This window comes from Mesocricetus auratus, unplaced genomic scaffold, assembly GCF_017639785.1.
Source record: "Mesocricetus auratus isolate SY011 unplaced genomic scaffold, BCM_Maur_2.0 Super-Scaffold_100028, whole genome shotgun sequence".
Classification (NCBI taxonomy): domain Eukaryota; kingdom Metazoa; phylum Chordata; class Mammalia; order Rodentia; family Cricetidae; genus Mesocricetus; species Mesocricetus auratus.
This window is the reverse complement of record NW_024429209.1, coordinates 5,762,619-5,779,759: the sequence shown is the minus strand read 5'-3', so window position 1 is coordinate 5,779,759 and position 17,141 is coordinate 5,762,619. Positions and strand designations below refer to the sequence as shown.

The 17,141-nt window shown below is 40.3% G+C and overlaps 1 long non-coding RNA gene across 2 annotated transcripts in view; it reads right to left on the bottom strand.

Annotated features, from left to right (window-relative positions):
- Positions 1 to 360: 360 nt before the first annotated feature.
- LOC110343264 overlaps positions 361 to 17,141 on the bottom strand; it is a 30,692-nt gene continuing 13,911 nt past the window's right edge. The window contains exons 2-4 of one of the 2 annotated variants that reach the window (XR_005871649.1): positions 8,778 to 8,957; positions 6,219 to 6,251; positions 361 to 701 (exon numbers count right to left, since the gene is read on the bottom strand). This is a non-coding gene — a long non-coding RNA (uncharacterized LOC110343264). The remainder of the gene's footprint in view (positions 702 to 6,218; positions 6,252 to 8,777; positions 8,958 to 17,141) is intronic. The other variant, XR_005871648.1, reaches the window with a different exon arrangement.

Below are 17,141 nucleotides of genomic sequence, written 5' to 3'. Positions count from 1 at the left end.
TACTTGATGAGACAGTCACTTCATAAGGATGCCAGGACCTTGATCTAAGAACTTAAATGAACATATTTAAAATGAAGGCTAGTTAAGCAGTCCTGACATAGGTATGTCCCCAAATTTGTTGATATTTCCTACATGGAGGGCCTTCTCTGTGAACAGTGATGTCCTTAGTACCTTGAGAGGTACTGAAAAGACATTCCCTCTATGTGACTAGAAAGCAAGCAGTGGCCAGTATTGGAAGTATCAAACTGAAGCTAAAACACTATCATTTCAGACCCTGTTACACACTAAGAGGATGATTTTTTAAAAAGGACAAGACTTGCTTTATATAAATAAATCCCAAATCAGTGAACTAAGCAGTTGTTAATGTTCTGTACTATTTATGAGGGAAGGGGCATCCAGGGGGGTTAATTTACGGAGTTCTATAGTTCTCACACGCCAAAGGAATAAACACAAACTTGGACTACCAGACACACCAAAATCAAGTAAAACCACCTCAGCTAGGCCTCTAGGAGCTCAGGAGAGGAATCTCTGCAAGAGCATTCCCATATGAGCTCCTCCAAACAAATGGCTGTCTTGTTGTTTGTGAAGGAGATCCTGCATGTCTGTTTCCATTTTGTGCAAGTTGCCCAGGGTTTTTCAGCTGTGACCAAACTTTATAAGTGGACTGAAGAGAGTGGTTGATTCTTGAGAAACACCAACTCCTGTAATAAGAAAGAGACAGGTCTTTATGCATTCCTTCCCTCTGTTTCTAAATATATGGAGGACACAGCTTGGTTTTAGACAAATACCACTGAACTACTGAACATTTGTAAATTTCTCTTGAAAAAAATCCGGGACTGGGAAATGATTCTGCAGTGAAGAGCACTGGCTGTTCTTGCAGAGTTCCCAGGTTGAATTTCCAGCACCCATACAGAGGCTCACAATTGTATGTAACTCCTGTTCCAGTGAATCCAGTGCCTTCTTCTGACCTACACTGGTACCAGGAATATACATAAAATTAAATAGATAAATCTTAAAAATTGCTATTTGTGTAACTGATATAGATTAAGCTTAAGAGATTTAAATCATTGATATGTTTGAAAACATGAATACATTTCTGAAACTCCCAAATCCCATAAAGTCCAAAATAAATACATACATCAGCCCAGAAGTCATTTTTGTCCTGATTCCTTCTTTTTGCAAACTTCAATCACCACTTCACATCCAAGCAACCTCAAGTTTGCTTTCACTCACTCTGAATTTGTTCAGATTTTCAAGAAGTTTATGGGTTTTATCTGTTTATTCTATTGGGAGGAGTTGCTTCTTTCCCTTAGCATTGTGATTTTGACATTTACACTAAGTTCCTCATCAATGGTGTATTCCTTATAATTGCCAAGCAGTATGCTTGGGGAGGAAAGAGGAAAGGGAGGAGTAGGGTGGATCAAGGGAAGCAAGGAGTGACAAAGATCTGAATTAACTTACTGAAATATTTAGGGTTCCATATCTCTATTTGTGAGCAAAGTTGCTGTGAGTCTCCTTTGGTGCCTGGCTTTGTGTGCCGAGTAGCACTGGCCTCACTGCTCTCACAGAATCATGGAGAAGCATTCTTTACTCTGCAGTGGTTTGGAGCAGGGTTCTTAAAAGTGTTCCCACAACTTGTGTGTGCTCTGTTCCCTTTGGATGGTCTCTGTTGCCATGTCTAAGTGTTCATTGTGGTTTCGTCTGCAGATACTCTCATTCAAAGTACTATCAATCCAACAGAGCTTTCTAATTATAGAATTCTCATTTGACTGGAAGAATAAAGCTCTCATAACTAGTGTATTTGCTTGGCACAGTGCTTGTGTCAGAACTGGACCGTTGTAAACTGATTGCTCTGCCCATCATAGTCACCCTTGGCTCATTTATAAGCCTGGTAATCTCTGATATGATTTAAAGCATTGCTGATTTTATCTTAGATGTTGTAGGTTTTTCTGATGTTGTAGATTTTATTCTTTCCCAAAACCATTAAATATTTGTTTATATATTTTGTATGTGTGTGGGAAGAGTTGCTTGTGTCAGTGTGCTCATGTGGAGGTCAGAGGTCATCTCTGTAAAATGTGATTCTCTCTTTCCATCCTATGGGTCCCAGGAATCAAACCCATTTTGTTCAGCTTGGCAGCCATAGTCTTTATGCACTGAGCCTTCTCACCAACTCCAAATTGTTATTTATTCTTATAAATATTCTTTAGTTCCAATCTAGGATTAGGTTAAGTTGTTTGAAACATGTGTGGACCTTTGAGGGTTTGTTCTGAGATGTGAGTTCCCATGCGTGTATTTTGCCTAATGACCTCTGAATCTTGAGATCTTCTAGCTGATTGGTGGGAACAGACCTTGTTTCAGCCTGTCTCAGTTTAGTATACTTTTAACTGGTTTCTTGATCACATCCATGGCTCATCCCTACCAGATGAATGCCTGAGGTCAGCCTTCTGAGGATTACCTGGGGATTTTTTCTCCTCTCTTCTCTTCTCCTCTCCTCTCCTCTGTTCTCTTTTTTCCTCCCCCTTTCTCTCCCCTCTTCCTCATTTTCACTTGTAGCAGGAAAAAAAAAGACCCAGAGATTGATACTGGGGTTCAAACTTCAAGATGAAGTTCAGCAAAGCAAATGTAGTGGGCTGATAGCTCTTACCACGACCTCAGGCTGAAAGGACTGATCCATGAGCTCTTCACCAGGCTTCAAACTGCTGCCTCTCCTCAGAGTGACTGCAGAATGAATGCCTGATACTGACTTATGAAGACCCTGCTTCTATCTTTTATACCCTTCTAGTGCTGGGATTATAGGTGTGTGATTCCAGGTGCTGAGATCATCTTTGTATGAGGTGTTTCTCTTTAGGACTGGATCAATCTTCTATTGATCCTTGATACTCAACTCTGTGTCTTCAGCTTGGAGAGTTCTCGGAACCCACCTGGACCCCTCCTTCCTATAATGCAGTACAGTGGTTTAGAAAATATATCTATAAATATTCTTCACCTTTGTTGTGGACTGAACCAAATTAGTTGGAAATGGCCTAGTCCTCTTTAACCTTGCTTCTTAGGTTTGTTGGGTTTGATCAGAGCAGCACTCACTGGAGGGTCAACTCTCCCCAAGGTAGGAAGCTGGGGCAACCTTAGAGGTTACCTCATTTGTTACAGCCTCTTAGAATACTGTCTTCTGGTGCCTCTTTCTTGTTCACATCTTGAAAACTATCACTTTATAGGTGTTGGAAATATTTTCCAATTGTTTCCATTTCTGAGATAAATACTCCCACCCCAGCTCCATCTCACATCTCAGCTCAAAGCAGAAATGTCCTCTTTGATCTATCTCTTTTTAAAAACAAAACAATGACAAAGTACATGCCAAATCTAAGCATACATATTTAGGGCTTAACAACTTTGCTGTCTATATTTGTATATTGATTTATAGTTAATGTATTTATAACAATCAATTCTACTCTTCTATTAATGAGAGTATCAGAAAGTTCCAAGGATTAAGTAAAATGCTAATAAAGTTAGAAGCCAGGGAAATGGCTCAGTCAGTCAAATGCTTGCCTCATAAGCATGAGTTTCTGAGTTTAATCTTGAGCACCCACTTAAAAAGCCAAGAGCAAGGGTCTGTGTCTGTTATCTCAGCTCTGGAGAGGCAGATAAGGAGGGTGCTTATAACCAGCTGGGCACCCACTCTAGGTGACTCAGGGAGCTCTAGGCTCAGTAAGAGACCCTATTTCATAAAACAAAATGTAAGGTAGAGACTAAATAAGGCATTTGGCATCATCATCTTGAATCCTCACACACACACACACACACACACACACACACACGCATGCGTGCGTGTGCGTGACTGCAGTAGCTCAATTTCAATAAAATAATAAAGAGAATGAGTGATTAAGAGAGAAAGAGCATGCCTGGAGTTAGGAGCACACCAGCCTGCTCAGATGAGTTCCTGATCTGACTCCCTCCAGTCTCCCCTATTTCACCTGGTGTGCATATATTCCTTCCTAGCTTTTGAATGTCCCTGTACATCAGGTTGATACCCATCTAGTGATTAGCTATCTCATGCAAATGTCACACCCTAGTGGACAATTTCTTCTGGGGCCATTTTCCTCCAAAGTTTGCTTATAGACCTATGACATCTATCTTGGCCCATAGCCACTAGCCACATCCAGTGTGTTTCTAGTCTGAGCTTAAATATGTCCTATGTATTAAATGAATACCACCTTTAGAGAACAGTACAAAAAATTATGTGAAATATCATTAATAATGTTCATACTAAATAATAGGTTTAAAGAATAGTTATGATATGTGGGATTATGTGAAATATTCCCTTGCAATTAACTTCATTACCTTCCTTCTCTTAAAGTGATATGACTACTAGAAGATTTGGAGTTATATGTGGCTAATATCTGTCATTTGCCTGCCATTTCTGTTGGATAGCCCTGCCACACATGTGTGATCTGCCTATGCACCCTAGCTCTCAGTGAAAAGCTTGACACACAACAGCAGTAGACCAATACTTTTGAATCTTAGCATTTGAAGGATTTCTGGGAAGAGTGTCTTTAACTAGTTTGGGAGTTGAAAGAGAAAATAGTGAAGGTCAGAAGACACCTCAGTTTCTTTATCTCCATGAAATAGCAGTCATAAGAACACATGTCCCATGTAGGCCAGGAGGAGGCAATTAGATAATCCATGGAAAACTCTTAACACTGATTCTGGCTCAGTAAGCATGCTCAAAATTATCTAAAGGAAATATCTTGATTTAGGCTCCTTCTAAAGGCCTTGTGAATCAAAGAGGAAAATCATTGATTCTTAGTGTGTTTTCTCGTGATTATTACGACATGACCTCCACATGCTCTGAGTGGCCCATGTGCAGGGACCCCAGTACTATGACTTCAACCCAACTCCTCCACATACACACTTATTGGTGTTCTAATACATTGATACTTATAAGCCACACTCTGTGTGTGTGTGTGTGTGTGTGTGTGTGTGTGTGTGTTCTTCCAGGTCTTATGGCTAAAAATAATATACTTGTAAATTGCTTTATAAATTATTTATCCTAAGAGTTTTCATCATTGAACAAGTGCTACAACATACTGTGAAAATGGGGGGCTGGGAGACTGGCAGAGAATGAGAGGGAGAAGAAGGCATTGGAATCACTTATAAATAATATATTCATTGGTCAAAGAAAGTTATCGTCTTTTATGAAGTGTTCAGAATTCATCTTGCATGCTAAGTGGGGTCCTCTCACTGACTTAGGGATGAGCTTCTGCAGCCTCCTTGTGACTCTGTCTCTGCAGTTGATGGTTGCGGTGCCATTTGTTTATTTGAGCTAAAGCTACAGTTGCCACATCCCATCACCTGAACACAAACAACAAACGGGACTGACTGGTACTGCTGAGGAAACACAAACATGTGTTGGCAACTCATGAGAGGGAAGACTGTGTCCCCGAGTTGGGCTGTGCATTTGGTATTCAGTGTGTAAGGGCAGAACCTAATGAAGGCATTTGGTATTCATGTGGGTGTCACATGTATTTCCCGAGACGAAGAGCTCTAATTTAACACGGGTTAATGGACACCTCTATTAAAAGTGTTATCGAAAGTTTGACATTCAAATAACCCAGTTTAAAAATCAGACAAATCTAGATGTTATATTTGAAGGGAAGGAAACAGAGGAGTCAAGTATATCAAGTCTATAAATGCCAGTCCTACACAGAAGCATTAATCTGCCTGTGAGCAGAACAAATGGCTGACCAAGTGCTTCTTGTTCTTTTGCCTTCACTAATCCCCCTGTGCCTAAGTTTCCACTGGATCCCTCATGTGGACCAGTATCTTACAGTAAGTGGAGGTGGACAGGAAGAGATGGAAAGGCAGAGATCATTCACTTTAAAAGAGAAATGTCACTTGTATCTGTAAGTCCCCCCCCCCAGCCCTTTGTCTTTCCTTTCTCTGTCAGAGGTACATTTTATTATCGCTACATAAAATAAAATTGCAAGTTCATGAAACTTAATTGATTTGTGAAGGCACATACCTCACTAGTATGATAAGAAAGGACTAGAACATTTATTACATTGATATTACTTTTCCACATTTATTAATGTAGCAGGCATTATTGCATATGTAAATTGTACCAAATGCACTTACTAGGTGGTTGATGATTGGAAGCTAAACAGACTCTTGCTGCAACTACTGTGAGAAAAGATCCAGCATTCTTAATTCAGGTATATACTTACTTTTTGACTGCAACTTCATTCCTGTGATTCTGCCTAAGACAAAGCAATATAATAAAACGTGATATAATGTTCATTCTATCATAATGGTCCTTTATTAGCAATAAACAAAAGACAAGATAAGTAAGCCCAAGAAGAAAATGTCATGGGATGTTCCTTATTTATAACACACATACACACACAAAGTGCAGACACACACACACACATACCACAGACATACACACACACACACAACACAGATATGCACATACACAACACAGGTATGCACACATGCACCACAGACACATATATACACACATGTACAACACACACACACATACACATGAACACAATAAATATAGTAAAAAAGATTGTTACTTGAACAGGGGTGTTTTTTCCCTGGGTGACCTTCTGAACATCTAGCAGGAATATAATAAATGTCAATGAAGCTAAAACACAGACAAGCAGCCGTGGGACTGCACATTCTGTTGAGTGCTGTGAACAGCAAGGGTAGCATAAGGTGCAGGAGATTCATCATTATTTTCATGGACGATCAAAAACACTTTCTCAGGGAAGTGATGTTTTGAAAAGCAGGTTATGACAGAGGAAAAGGAGGAAACCATGGAAAGTGTATCCATCTATATGGAAAAGCAGATCATACCCCAAAGAAAAGTTCCCTTGTATAACATCTCCATGGAGTTTGTCATAGACAGAGAACTGGAAGCTGGTCAGTGTGCTTGGGACACAGCTCGTACAAGAAAGGACCAGTGTGAAACTAATATAGAGAAGCAGGCAGGCCCTTGCTTTTTCCATTGTTTATATAGATTCTTCTACAATTCGGGGTTTCTTTTCTAATAATTTTATCTTATATTTGTGTTTTGATGTCTGTGAACCATGTGTGTTTGGTGTTCAAGGATGCCAGAAAAGGGCATCAGATTTCCTAATACTGGAGTTACAGACAGTTGTGAGCTGCCATATGGATGCTGGGAGCTGAGCCCTGGTTCTTTGAAAAGTGCGCATCTTAAATCCTGAGCCGTCCCTCCAGACAGCCTTTCAGTAACTTGCATCTGATGTGTCCCTAAAGGTCCCTGTAGGACTGGTCACCAGTTTGGGGCTATTAGAGGACTGGTCACCAGTTTGGGGCTATTAGGAAGTAGAAGAAACTTGGGTCAGAAATTGTGGTTCATCATCATGATATCATAGATGGGAGACAGGCTCATGAGGCTTCACCCCTCCCTCTGTATCTATTAGCTGGTAATGGCTGCTGAGAGAGGAAGAGTCAGTTCCTTCAGTAGCTCCTGGTGAGGCACCTGAGTTCAGCAAATAGCCATGCCACCCCCCCCCACACCCGCTTGTGTTCATGTAAGCAACCGTGATTAAACTCAGTGGGTTGTTAAAATAAGACTTGAAAATAGGATAGGGTCTTGTTGGGAAGAAGTGGGTGGTTAGAAAGGGATAACTAAGGGTAATGTGAGGCGAACATAATGAAAATACATTGTGTACATGCATAAAGTGTCAAAGAATAACTTTTCAAACACTTTTAAGAGGGTAAAAGTGGTGAGAAAGAAAAAAAGGAAGTGGACTTTAGTGGACTATTTCCTGATTTTTGAGGATAGGGTCTTGAAAGGTGTAGTGGGATCCCAGGCCTTTTCCTGTTCCTCACTTCCACACTTCCACATCCTGGTTATGAAGTGTGTTTGCTCCCTAAGACATTCCCACCATGATGTGCCACCAGAGCCAAACAATCATGGACTGAAATGTCCATAAATGTAAGATAAAAAATATAAACCTTGTTTGTTCACTCCTGAAAACAGATGAGCATGTCCCAAGTAAGGAGTATGTGTTGGTCCTCTTTGAGTTAATCACAACACTTCCAGAGGATTGATTGCCCTCACAGCAATGACACAAGTTACCATAATAATCTCTGATGCTTATATTTACTTGGTACCTACCAAACACAGTGTCAAGCATCTAAAAATTGGCTATTTAAACTTCATGCTTTCCCAAACCACAAGCTATCTAAATTTTGTTTCTTTAATTTATTAAAGAAGGGGTGGGGGAGTTGAAACAAGAAAGAAACAGAGACGAAAGACAAAAAACACTTTTATCCTTCTACCCAGTGGGTTCCAAGGATTAAACTCTGATCACAAGGCTGAAGAGGCAAATGCTTTTAATCCCAGAACTATCTTTCCATGACTACAAATATTTTAGGTAAATATATAAATATTCAGGGCTTCCAATTTATGTATGAGGAAAGTGTACTTAGCTCATTGAAGAAGGCTGAAGACCCGATCCAAAGTGGAACTGGGATTCAGGTCTGATCAAAGAAATGGGCTTATCACACAATTGAGAATACCTGGGAGAACAGGTTTTGCCTGCATATAGAGATCTCCATAAACCCACAATTGTCCTGTTGAAACCTGGAAAACTATCGATGTGCAGTGAGATTTTTTTCTTGTATTCATAATCACTAGCCTCTAAATGAGCAGCACTGAGTGGATATTCTAAAATAGACGAAACAATCAAAACATTACACAGAGACAGAGAAGCCATAGTAGGAGTCAAGACTGGACATTTCCTTACTGTCAAACTTGTGGAGACTACGCTGGTCACCATAGGACAGATGGACTCAATCTCCAATGCAGGTTGAGCCTGTTGCCTTTGAGTGCCTCCCAGTCCGGAGATCAGTCCTACATGTGGATATTCCAGCAGGTTGGCAGTATCTGTCTTCCCAGAACTGTATTAATGACATCTTCATTGACGCTGAATGCACATACAACATTTTTCATTTAAACCACATTCATCACTGGCCTCAAGAGAAAGGCTGGTGAGACTAGAGAGCTGGCTACACAGAAAAGGCTGCACCAGCAATGCAATCAGTTACTGCTCACGAGGCTAATTAACAAGACTCCCAAGAGTGGAATTGCTCTCTGAGACCTGTTAGTTTGTGATCCTATAATATGGGGTCTAAAATCAGGTAACCTAGATGAGCCGGGACCCATGGGTAGATCTTGGAGGATTCAGAGATTTCTCTGGATTTGGACATTTTAGATCACAGGCTCTAGATTCTAGGAGTTTAAAACAAATAGAGGAGAAAATGTTCATTTCCGCTCTTCATTACAAAATCCCTAAACCTCGGCCCCAAGGGCCAGCATGGTCTGTGATTACCATTCTCAAGATGTGGATAGATGTTTGCACTCTTCTCCTCTACCAATATCCTAACTATAAGTGGATCAGCAATGAGATGATTTGAGAGCTTGTTGTAAGCCAGACACTATGTTAAGTACTATATTATGTCATCTCCCTGAATCTGTGCACTGACTGCGAATTAGCTTTTACTACAGTCCAAGCTTATGTGTAAAGAGAGAGGTACTGAGTCATTTCCTCCATTCACATAATTATACTATGGAAGGAGTCATATTCAAATCTGCCCAACTCTGACTTTAAACCTTTTGGTTTTAAGTACTATAGCTTATGTGTGAACAAATAAATGAATGAATGACTGAATAGCATCTTCCATACAAGATTATGAAGTCAATAAACCTGACTGAAAAAATTAAGGAAAACAATAATCATAATAAAGCAAAAGAAAATTATTTTCTAAAAAACAAGTATTACAAAAACAAAAGAACCATGTACATATTTCTATGTGAAGATTCCTAATAACTGAGGTGAAGAATAAAAGAAAGAAAAGAGGACCCAGAAGTCATTTAGACTAGGTATTTTCATTTCCAGAGCTCTGAGCATCCTTAAGCCAGTTCCCATGTGTAATAAGCATCTTTAACCAAGGTACCAGCTGCAGATACAAGCAGCATTCAAGCCTAAAAATTATGAATCTGTCCATTTGCTCCATTAGACAGTCCTTCTAAATGATTGCGCTTTGAACATGAAATATACTATTTCTGATGTGTTTATCCTTGACATCAAAGGTCACTGAGCTAAATGATATAAAATTATCATTATATTGTCTAGAAAGGAAGCTGGCCTATGTTGAAGAGCAATTGTATTCATCTGTGTGACAAACCCTGGTGCTATAGTCCCATGTCCTTATGTCCATGCTGCTCAGATAAGAAAACCAACAGTCATTGATCCTACAGTGGAAATGACCTGGCTCTGAGTGTTATGCTGAATACTAATCACACTCTCCCATCTGTTCCATAGGTTTCAAAGCAGGCCTTAGCTGCTGCATCACAGCTCTTCCCAGCTGTGGTAGTTTGTGAGCTATCATCCACAGTCTCAGGCATTTGAACACTTGGCCTCCAGTTGGTAGCATCGTTAGGGAGGCTTAGGAAGTATTGTTTTGTTGTAGGAAATGTGTCACTAGAGGTGGCCTTTGAGAGCTTAAAGATAACTACAGTTTCACCCGTGCCTTCTCTGTTTCTTGTATGAAGTCCAAGATGTGAGCTCTCAGCTACGATACTCCAGCTTTCATGACTTCACTCCACTATCTTTGATTCTAACCCTCTGGAACCATGAGTTCAAATAAAATCTTTCTTCTGTAAGTCATCTTGGTCATAGTGTTTTATCACAGCAATTGTATTGTTATCAAGATATTAGCAATAAGTACTGCATCTATACTGCTATTCCAATAAGACAATATAATATCAGAGTTTTCTCATTATGCTAGAGAAATATTTACATAGTTAAAACAAAAACAATTTTATTCACATGCTGGAGAAATAAAACTGAGATTTAAATAATGAAAACTAATGTTCCAAGTTCACATAAATTGTAAGTGATAGATCTGAGTTTTAAACCCAAGCATGTCACATTCAAATCCCTTTCTACTGTACCATACTGTCTTCCTAATGAGGACAGTTGATGGCCCACTCTTTGCTCAGAGTCAGTATAGTGACAACCCGGTGTTATGTGTTGAGATTCACATTTTCCATGTGGTTTTAAGTATATATGAAAATGAAGAATTTGATCATTCCCTAAAATTCATGAGTCAGTTTGTGATTGCCTTCATTGTAGTCAGATTTCTCCTAAAGAATAATAAGGATACTTTCTTTTTGTGCCTTTATTAACATTATTGTGCTTTTGACAAAAGATGAAAGCTGCCACTCTAAAAGCTAGAATGTCTTGGTGTCCTGACATGCTGCAAACCTGGCCAAAGCCTCTGATTAAAAATGAATTGGTGGACTGTTCACTTACTTGTGATCCTTTACTTGGAAACCCCATTAGTAAAACATGGCTAAGGAAGGCTAGAGACTACCCAGCCTATTATATATTAATTCTTAATAGACTGGCAGTTCGTAATGATACCTGCATGATGAAAATGATGGGTAGACAGGATCCTGTCTATACCTAAGATTCAATCTGAATGAAAGCCAAGAAGCTAAAATGATACCCAGACATGTTAGGAGACATGAAATAGTCTATCTGTATAGGGCCCAGACATATCCAAGTGGGGGACACCCTGGCCATGTCTGATGGGCAATATGCTCCCACAGTATATGACTTAAAGTACCAGCCTGAATATCACTGTTACCAAACACTTCTGAAACTTTGTCTGGGCCTACAACTTTTATATCTGCCTCTGTCTGTCTTTTCAGCTCCTAGCACTTTATTGTCTGTCTTAGAGCCAAGCCTGACACCAGTTTCTATGTAGTCATGGAGGGTACTAAGACTGAATTCTAAAATATACTGTAGATGAGATAACCCAAACGCTCATCTGGGAAATTATTTTTTGTCCTCAGTGCCATTATTAATGGATTAGTCCTTCTATTTGGAAGTCTGTGTTGAGGACTCTGAAGTGATGTCTGAACCCAGTGGGAAGGAAGCTGTAATTGGTAAGTGATGTTTTCCACAGAGAGTATGGGAGTAAGAACAGAAGTGTGTCACATATTTGTGACATCTGAGAGAAGTTCTCTGCCTTTCTAATGTGGACAGGAATTTCTTGTCTATGTAATGAGATCCCATGCCTATGACAAAGCTCTGAATAAAGTGAAGTCTGTTTTAGGCAGTCAAGCCCTGAGGATATTCCATGAAAGAGGAAGGACGAGGGATCTTAGGAAGGAACTTGGAAATTCACTGTGATACATAGCCCTAAGAGGACCTGTGTGGCTCTGGACCACACTGCAATTCAGTGCTGTGATCCAAATCAGGGACATCCTATACTCTCCTATCAGTGCCCCGAACTCTTGCCTCCCAAAGCAGCGTTCTGTCCTGACTACTTTCTGTGCACCTTTAACATAATTCCTCAATATTCCCTGTCCTGTTCTTTCACAACATAGAAAATGCTCTTCATATACTATGTGATGGGCAGCAGTGGTCAGCACAGAAAGGAAGGAGGCATAGTTCCCTGCAATGAGGCTCATTAGAATGAAGTAGCTGCAAGACACCACTGGGCACTGAGGTGAGGAGGAACGTGTTAGACAGAAATAACGCAGCATGGAAATATGAACATGATGTGGCAGAGAACAGCCACCAAAACACCACTCCTAGCAAATCCCCCCACAGGGAATTCCTCTGGATTAAGTCCCCAGACAAAAGAAAGATCTGTTTTCAAATAGATAAATAAATAAATAAAAACTTTTCAGGGTGGTAGAAACCATCATAACCCATGATTTAGTTCAACATTACACCAGTGACAAACAGCACTGAGGAACTGTGTCCTATCCGTTGAGGGCTTTCAAATCATAGCACAGAGTGTGTCTGAACTGTGTTCCAAAGAGAGCTTTTAGAAGGTGTACCCTGATGCAGGTTGTGGGATCAGGCCTGAAGTCACCAGTCTGTGTTGTAACGGTTCATGGCTTCTTTGTTCCCCAGTCTTGACACAGTGAATAATGGCCCTTCATGTTTACCTATGTCAATCCATTTACTCTACAGAGGTGAAGTTTCAGATACAGAGAAGCCAAATTTTGACTTTGCAGAGACAATTCAGAGTTATAGCAGTTGAAGAGCTTTTTTGCTGACCTTTTGACTTCTTGGCCAAGGCTCTTCTTCCTGTTTGAAATATCTGCCTCCTAAAACCAGCTCCAAAAAGCAATGCCACCTATGCAAGCCAACATCTGGTGTTTTAGGTACATTATATATGTTCTGACAGGAATGGCTAGAGTGGGAACCCCTAGGTAAAAACCTAATTATATTCCATGGAGAAGTCTAATGCGAAACAACCATGTTTTAAATCACACACAATAAAAAACTCAAAAGATTATACAAGCCAGAACTTTGAAATGAAGAACTAATATTCATAAGAAATGATCCCTAGGCTTGTGCATCCTAAGATTTAATGCTGAAAGAAGGATGCTCAAAACATTTTAATTCTTTAGTGAATTGCTTGTGTAATTGTTCAAGGTCTCCCTGTATTGGCAAGAATAAGATGTATTTTCTCAACTGTGTATTCTCTACTCACAATCCCAAGTACCTTGAAACCAGACATGTGGATAGTGTCTGCAAATTCTATATGAAGAGGCAACACATGAATGATCTTTGGGAAGATGGGACATAGAGGACAACATCCAAGATTAGCTTGGAGGGTGATTACGGGATACCTACGACTTAGCAATGACCCTGCACTCTGTCTCTCAGCATGCAGAGTGTGATAGGAGCAAAAATGAATTCAGGAGCCATTGGGATCTCACCTTCAATGCAGACTCCAACAAGTTCCTTAATCTTCCTCCACTCAACTTCGTTGTCTGAAGAATGATCAGAGTGACAGTACCTGCCTCATGCAATTACACTAAGGACAGGCTGGTTCGATGTGTTAACATTTGGATTAATTAAACCAGTCCTTGGATTCTTCAGCCAAGCTATGAGAGGATATTTAACATGATTTGGCCCCAATGAGCAGTGGAGAAGATGTTGCTAGTTCAACAACAGAAAGGCAGTTATAGGGTGTTTAGCATCTTGTCTCCATTTTGGATTAATGGTTCTCATTTTGATTTGAGGACCCGCTGTCCCTCCCTAACTCCCACGCTCCAAGGGTTTAGACAAATGGGTGCTGGGGTAGATGACCCAAATGTCTGTTCTGGGATGAAGTTTAGAAGAGGCACGTATATGTCTTAATTCTGTCCAAGCATGAAAAAAATTCCAGACTCTGTGCCTATGAAGTCCTTATGCTCTTTTCCAGCTGAGGTAAGTTTGGAAAGAAAGGATAACGTTCACTTTAAAAGAGAAGCTGAGTCTACCTAAGAACAGAAAAAGCTCAGAGGATAAGCTATTTAAGACCAGAGACCAAAGAGTCCTTGATGACATCATTTTCCCCCTATAAAGAGCCACATCTGAAGGAAGATTACTAGTAGATTTGGCAATTATATGAGTCAATAAATTCCCTTTTTGCCTAAGTCAGTTTGGACTGGGTTTTCCCTGACTTACACCCAGAAAAGTCTCCCAGATACCTAAGAGTTCAAGCGGAATGTTTAAGAGAGTGAGGCCTTGGGTACAGCTTCAGAAGAGCAACTGTTACTTCATTCACTCCATGACAGTCCAGTTGTTTTAGGAAACTGTGAGTATAAAGTCTAACATAGAAGCCACTTTAAGAATTAAACAATATGAATATAAATATAATTGACACAGTGACTCTTTATTTTGATGTCTCAGTCAATGTTCAAGCTGGGAGCCAGGCATGTGGGGTGTTTATGTAAGAATTCATATGAGAATGTATTTATAGTTTGATTTGTAGTTACTTCAAGGAGAGCTATAAGTGGCATAATAACCACAGGGCATGCTGGCAATGGGGGTCACTTCACAAAGGGGGCAAATTTTCAAAGAGACAGAATGAACACTGTTTTCCTTCCAAGGAGCAGCAGAATAGTGCCATTATACAGGAGGTTCATGAAGCTTCATGTTCTGTGTGTGTTTGAGATGCAGGGCTCCATGCAGAGGCTAGAGGAAGATGTCACATGTCCTGCTCTATCGCTCAGCCCCTTAGTGCCTTGAAACAGGGTCTCTCTCTGACTCTGGAGCTCACTGTTTCAGTTAGGCAGGCTACTTACTGAGCTCTAGGAATCCGTTTGCCTTTGTTTCCCAATTCAGGGGTTATGTAGGGCTATGTTTACATGGTTGCTAGAGGTTTGAATTCAGGTCCACTGATCGATCTCCCTAGCCCCAATCTTTATACTCTTAAGGTATGTTGTTCAACCATCCCTTAGAAATGAGAACCCAGCCTGTCTCTGTTTGCTCCTGTGAGTCATTTTTAAGTCTGTAGCCATGCTACATTTTTGTTTACTATAAAACTTGAGAGTTTCTGTTCCTCAGAACTGGGCTGTGCCCCTACCCCAAGAACCATAGAATGTGCCATAAACTAACCTCCTGGACCCACCTGTTCTCAGAGATGTTCTATACCCATTGACCCACTTTCCTTAACTGCCTGGACTCACTGCGGTATGCATGCTTACATGCAAAAATCCCTCACCCTATGGTTTTGCCCTATTAAAAAGGTCTTGAGAAATTGGCCCTAGGCCAATCTCATGAACCCCACCTTAGAGGGTGACAGCTGCTGATCTGACTTTTCTGTGCACAGGAATGAAGCTTGCTTTAATTTGGCCATGATTTGGGTAGTTGGTCTTTCTCCTCAGTGGGAGTAACACTAAGAGTTGGGTAGTTTACTGGGTCACTATAATTACACAGAATCCACCTCAGGCCTGCTAGACTAAGATGGCTGAAGAACAAGTCTGAAACTCAGTATTTTATACTGAGCGACATTCAGACTAAGCCTGAAGTAAAGCTTTACAGCGTGTAAAATATATTGTGCACATGCTCAGTTTTCCTTTCCCTTGTATTCCTAATTAGCCAAAGTTGATTTCAGCAACTCAGAAAACAGGGAAGCAAGAGAGAAATGGAGAAACTCGGGCTGGTATCTGAAAGTACTTCAGAAGCAAACTTGTCTGTCTTTCTGAGGATAGAAATTCATGATCCTAACCTTTGACCTGTGTCCCTACTTCTCCACATTGAGGGAGCCATGACACAAGCTGTGCCAAAAGTCTTCCCTGCATTGATTTTTAAATGACAGAAACTGGAAGCCAGTCTCAAGCTGACAGCTGTATGAGGGCTGCTTTTGAGGTGACTTTAAGATGTCACCAGAAGTCTGTCCTATTTGGTACCTTGGGGTAACGCTAACCAAACAAGTGAAAGACCTGTATCGTAAGAACTTTGAATCTTTAAAGAAAGAAATTAAAGAAGCCCTCAGAAAATGGAAAGATCTCCCATGCTCTTGGATAGGTAGGATCAATGTAGTAAAAATGGCAATCCTGCCAAAAGCAATCTACAGATTCAATGCTATCCCCATTAAAATCCCAGCACAATTCTTCACAGACCTTGAAAGAACAATAATCAATTTTGTATGGAAAAACAAAAGACCCAGGATAGCCAAAACAACCCTGTTCAACAAGGCAACGTCCGGAGGCATCACTATCCCTGACCTCAAGCTCTATTATAGAGCTATAGTCCTGAAAACAGCTTGGTATTGGCACAAAAATAGACAGGCAGACCAATGGAATCGAATTGAAAATCCGGGTATTAACCCACACACGTACGAACATCTGATCTTCGACAAAGAAGCTAAAAATATACAATGGAATAAAGAAAGCATCTTCAACAAATGGTGCTGGCATAATTGGAGACTGGCATGATTCCCTGAGCTAGAGAAAATGTCATGGCTTGTGCTTCAATATACAGTGACTGGTGAGTGTTAGCAGGAGTAAGGCATGTTTAAATTAATCCTCAGATAATGAGAAACCAGCCTGTCTCCCTCCATTTTGTTCCTAGGAGCCATTGTAAGCCTACAGCAAAGTTAACATTATGTTCACTATAAAATTTAAGAGTTTCTGTTCCTCAGAGCTGAGCTATACCCTACCCTAGTAATCATAGAATGTACCATAAACTAATGTCCTTATGTTAAGGTCTTGCCTTAACTTAAGACAATTCTTGAAGGCCACCCCAAGCTCCAGTGTTCTTCCTGGGGTCAGCTAAGTTTTTATTGTAACTGCATGATAATTTCATTTC